Source organism: Macrotis lagotis, chromosome 5 (assembly GCF_037893015.1).
Source record: "Macrotis lagotis isolate mMagLag1 chromosome 5, bilby.v1.9.chrom.fasta, whole genome shotgun sequence".
Classification (NCBI taxonomy): domain Eukaryota; kingdom Metazoa; phylum Chordata; class Mammalia; order Peramelemorphia; family Peramelidae; genus Macrotis; species Macrotis lagotis.
Window position 1 is genome coordinate 199,087,456 of NC_133662.1, and position 6,003 is coordinate 199,093,458.

A 6,003-nucleotide genomic window follows, 5' to 3' on the forward strand; every position below is an offset into this window, starting at 1 on the left:
AGAACTCAATTTGAAAGTCACCTAAAGGGTCATGAAAAGATTTGTGTTTGGCATGATGCCAATTAAACATTGCCAATAAAGATTTAGAGAGGTCTAAAATAAAAGCTGTCATCTTTTTTTCTGTATGACCAGAAAACCAGGTGGATGGTCATGTAGGGAGAGTGAAAAATAGCTGGTGGAATGTGTATGCATTTTATTTGATATCCACACACTGTCAGAGATCTGTATGAAATCCAAGACCATGCTATTAAAGCCTTCAATTGAGGACTTAGTGCCAAATACAGGGGCAAGATTTTATAGTAACAGGAGGTGAAATATGGTACTCAATTTGCACCAAAGTTGGGAGAGAGAATGATGCAGTAGGAAGAATGCTGGCTTAGGGCATAGTTTCAAATTCTGGCTCTGACTCCTTCCTACCAGGGGGACCTGCATCATGTTATTTAACCCCTTATGGCTCTAGTTTAATCAATTGTAAAATATAAGAGCTGAACTGAATATAAGAGCCCTCCAGATCCAAACTGTGTTTTTAGGATGAGTATTGATATATATTTATAAAATGCACAATAAAAATAAAACACTGTGGCCTTCATCCTTTCCTACCTTTCTTTTTCCATAGATAGAAGGGTGATGAAACTGATGTTGGCAGATAAAAACAAAATAGACTTCACAATTAACTTAAAACATAGCAACTCAAGAATAATGTAAAAATAAATATTTAAAAACCACTTTGGAAAGCAATAAAGTCCAAAATATATAGATTTACTCCAAGAAATATCACAATTCCTTGTCATGTTCTTTGCTGTCCAAGACTTTTGACATCTTCCTTTCAAATTGCTTAAGGATTGTAGCAAAAAAGACACTGAAATAAGAGTTGCTACAGGAATACTTATTTGTTAATGGAAGGCTGTGGCTTACAAGCTGTCATGAATGATCCTGATGATTGGCATGCCCCTTTAACATCTCTCTTGAATACACAGCTTCTCTTCCTACCCTCTGCTACCCCCTTATGCTGGGTGACCTCTGTTTATACTGAAGTCTGATCAAGGCTGCCTTCTTAGAAGTTAAATTGGGTAGTATCACTGGGGTACTCAGATAAGATATTTGCTTAGAACTTCCATTCACTTCCTCTATAATGAAATAAAACAAAACAAAATGAAAAACAAAATTTAAATGTTCTCATTACCCATTAAACAAACCCTGCCTTTGTGCTTATGAAAATGATCTGCATTGCATCTTAGACAATCATTAACATTTAGCAGCTAGAAGCTTTTATTTATTTATTTATTGCTTTATTAAGCAATAAGATTCAGAATAGTCTGTCAGGGATCCTTCAATATTTTGATGGAACTCTGATTCCTTTCAGGGTGTCGATTGCTTGTTCTGAAGTCAGCAAAACACATCTTCCTGAGTTCAAATTTGACTCACACAGTTAATACCTGTGTGATTAAGTGACAAGCCACTTAATCCTGTTTGTCTCAGTTTTTCATCTGTAAAATGACCTGGAGAAGGAACAGCAAGCCAGTATTTCTGCCAAGAAAACACCAAATGGAGTCAAGAAGAGTTGGAACCGACTGAACAATAACAAAAAATGATGTAATTGATATTAGTACCCTTTCTAGAAGTACATACAGATGGTACTAATTTACTCCCCTTATGTACATCCTTTCTAGGAGGTCTACTCAGACCTTCCTTGTTGTCATTACATAACATCAATTGAAGCATCGATTATAATTTCTCACTCTCACTACTTGATCAACATGCCTATTTTTTCCTGGGTGTTAATCTTATGACAGTAACTTTTACTTTGCTTTATTAGTAATATGTGAGAGCTTATCTATGCTTGTTGTATAATGACCTGTTGACCTTTAATTGAAATTTTAATTCTTCAGAGACTGGCATAACATGATTTTTGTGGGCTAGAGCAACATTGAAAGAATATCATAATTAAAAGGATAGGTCTTTCTCTCAAAAAAGTTTTCCAAATTCATTTGGGAAACTGCTCAGTTACTTTGAACATTTCAGCATATACTTTTCCTTAGGCAAATCTCAGTCCTACTTGTGTCTATGTCTCAAGATATCAGTACTGATGGAACAGAGCTATAGGCTATCCATCCACCTGCATATCATTTATTTTCATGCTAAGTCCTCTTCATTCATTGATTTCTTTTCCTGTATAGAAGGTTGAAGATAAACACTTCTTTTTGCTAATTTATTTATTTTTGAATTTTACAATTTCTCCCATACTCTTGCTTTGGTCCCTCCACCCCCACCCCCCACAGAAGGCAGTCTGATAGTCTTACACTGTTTCCATGCTATACATTGATCAAAATTGAATGTGTTGAGAGAGAAATCATATCCTTAAGGAAAAAACAAGATATAAGAGATAGTAAGATTGCATAATAAGATAACTTTTTAAAAATTAAAGATAATAGTCTTTGGTCTTTGTTCAAGCTCCACAATTCTTTCTCTGGATACAGATGGTATTTTTCATCACAGGTACTACAAAATTGTCCCTGATCATTGCACTGATAGAATGAACAAGTATGTATACCAAGATCATCACCCCATGTTGCTGTTAGGGTATATAATGTCCTTCTGGTTCTGCTCATCTTACTCAGTATCAGTTCATGCAAGTCTTTCCAGGCTTCTCTGAATTCTCATCCCTCCTGGTTTCTAATAGAACAATAGTGTTCCATATATATATATATATATATATATATATATATATATATATATATATATATATACACAATGATTTGTTCATTCCCCAATTGATGGACATTCACTCAGTTTCCAATCTTTGCCATCACAAACAGGGCTGCTATGAATATTTTTGTACAAGTGATGTTTTTACCCTTTTCCATGATCTCTTCAGGGTATAGACCCAGTAGTGGTATTGCTGAATCAAAGGGTATGCAAATTTTTATTGGCCTTTGGGTATAATTCCAAATTGTTCCAGAAAGTTTGGATTAGTCTACAGCTCCACCAGCAATGCATTAGTGTCTGAGATTTCCCACATCCCTTTCAACATTGATCATTGTCCTTTCTGCTCATATTGGCCAGTCTGAGAGTGTGAGGTGGTACCTCAGAGATGCTTTAATTTGCATTTCTCTAATCAGGAAAGACTTAGAGCAATATTTCATATGACTATGGATCGCTTTCATTTCTTCATCTATAAATTGTCTCTGCATATCCTTTGACCATTTGTCATTTGGGGAATGGCTTTTTTTTTTTGTAAATTTGACTCAGTTCTCTATGTTTTAGAAGTGAGTCCTTTGTCAGAAACACTAGTTGTAAAAATTGTTTCCCAATTTAGTACATTTCTTTTGATCTTGTTTAGAGTGGGTTTTGTTTGTGTAAAAGCTATTTAATTTAATGTAAACAAAATTATACAATTTGTTTTTTTATAAAATTCTCTATCTCTTGCTTGGTCATAAACTGCTTCCTTTTCCATAGATCTGACAGGTAAACTATTCCTTGATCTCCTAGTTTGCTTATGATATTGTCTTCTATGTCTAAATCCTGTATCAATTTTGATCTTATCTTGGTATATTGTGTGAGATGTTGGTCTAATCCAAGTTTCTACCATACTAACTTCCAATCTTCCCAACAGTTTTTATTGAATAGAGAGTTTTTATCCCAGAAGCAGGACTCTTTGGATTTATCAAACAGCAGATTGCTATAATCATTTCATGTAATCTCTTTCGCACCTAGTCTATTCCACTGATCCACCACTCTATTTCATAGCTAATACCAGATTGTTTTGATGACTAATGTTTTATAATGTGTTTAGATCTGGTAGGGCTAAACCACCTTCTTTTTTTTATTTTTGGCAATGGGGTTAAGTGACTTGCCTAAAATCACATAGCTAGATAATTATTATTAAGTGTCTGAGGTCAGATTTGAACTCAGGTCCTCCTGACTCCAGGACCAGTGCTCTATCCACTGTGCTACCTAGCTGTCTCAAGCCACCTTCTTTTACACTTTTCCCCCATTTCCCCCTCTGGATATTAATAATTTTTTATTTCTCCATATGAATTTACTTACAATTTATTCTACCTCATTAAAGTAAATTTTTGGAAGTTTGATTGATAAGGCACTAAATAAGTAGATAAATTTAGGTAGGATTATCATTTTTATTATATTAGCTTGGTTTATCTACAAGCTATTTAAATTTGATTTTATTTTTGTGAGAAGTGTTTTGTAATTGTTTTCATAGAGTTTCTATGTCTGCCTTGGCAGGTAGACTCCCAAGTATTTTATATTGTCCGACGTTACTTTGAATGGGATTTCTCTTTCTAGCTCTTGCTGTTGTATCTTGCTAGTAATATATAGAAAAGCTGAGCATTTATGAGGGTTTATTTTATATCCTGTGACTTTGCTAAAGTTGCTAATTGTTTCTAATAATTTTTAGATGATTTTTTAGGATTCTCTAGGTACCATCATGTCATTTGCAAAAAGTGAGGGTTTTGTTTCTTCCTTCCCAATTCTAATTCCTTCAATTTCTTTTTTCTTCTCTTATTGCTGAAGCTAACATTTCTTCCTTTTTTTGACAAAAAGTATTTGAATAAGCATTGATTCCTCAGGACACAGTCTTTGGCATCTTTTCCAATTTATTCATCCGTTTGTTGCACTGTGCCTTTCTCAGAAACGTAGATACCATCCAAAAACTTTCTGATAGCCTTGTTTTTGACTGTGGTAGCCTGTTGGATCAGGGCAGCTGAGTTTGATACAAGCTCAATATCATTTCCTTCAAGAATCAACTCATCTTTTTGGAATTGAAAAATGGCACAAGCAACACCTGGTCTCATGCACACCCTTTGAATGTATTTTTCACCCAAGAAATTTCTGATTTCAACAAGTAGGCCATTCTCTTGAATGACAACATTAATGGGAAAGTGAGCGTACACAGACCTCATCTTGTAATGAAAACCCAGAGTAACGCCTTTGATCTTGTTCTACACATGACTACAGATTGTGTGTACGGTTGCAAGTTCTTTTTGATTTCCCACCACTTGTCCACCCAGGGGCTTTTTTTTTCTTCTTTCCAAGGAGACTGAGCTCCACATTGTTATGGTTAAAATCTCTGAGGAGGATTCCCCTGGGCCCCTTCACAATAACTGCCTGACCCTTCAGAGAAATGTCAACGTTTTCTGGAATGTCCATAGTCTGGTTGCTCAGAATGGTCTTCATCCTGATTATAAATTGGCCAAAGAACTGAAGCTAACATTTCTAACACAATATTGAATAATAGTGGTGATAATGGGCATCCTTGTTTCACCCCTTCTCTTATTGGGAATGCCTCTTATTCCCATTGCATATAATGCTCGTTGATGGTTTCAGATAGGTACTACTAATCATCTAAGGAATAATCCATTTATTCCTATACTTTCTAGTAAGAATGGGTGCTGTATTTTGTCAAAGGCTTTTTCAGCATCTATTGAGATAATCATATGATTTACCAACCCTGCATTCCTGGGATAAATCCTGCTTGGTCAGAGTGTATTATTCTAGTGATAACTTGCTGTAATCACTTTGCTGAGATTTTATTTAAGATTTTTACATCTATATTCATTAGGGAGATAAGTCTATAATTTCCTTTCTCTGCTTTGACTCTTCCTGTTTTAGGTATAAGACAAACACTTCTAAGTGATGCAGGTTATTTAAGTCCATTTATAGGATCATAAAATCTGAGTGATGTTGGAAGGATCTCAACAGTTACCTAATCCAAATCACACATAAGAGGAATCTGCATAAGGACATAGTGCTTATCCATCCTCTACTTAAAGAACTTCATAGAGAGAAAAATCCACTATATGTTGATAGAACATTTCATTCTGGGACAGTTCTAATTTTAAGCACTTTCTTACTGAAATTAAATTTAAAAGGACCTTTTCGCAACTCATTGTTCCTGGTTCTGCCCTCTGGAACCAACAGAGCAAGTCAAATTTCTTCTCTCCATCATACTTGAAGATAACTGTTATATTTCTCCCATGACCTTCT

At 35.0% G+C, this 6,003-nt stretch overlaps 1 pseudogene; it reads right to left on the reverse strand.

Annotated features, from left to right (window-relative positions):
- Positions 1 to 4,613: 4,613 nt before the first annotated feature.
- LOC141490009 (large ribosomal subunit protein uL6-like) lies at positions 4,614 to 5,193 on the reverse strand (annotated as a pseudogene).
- Between the last annotated feature and the right edge of the window lie 810 nt (positions 5,194 to 6,003).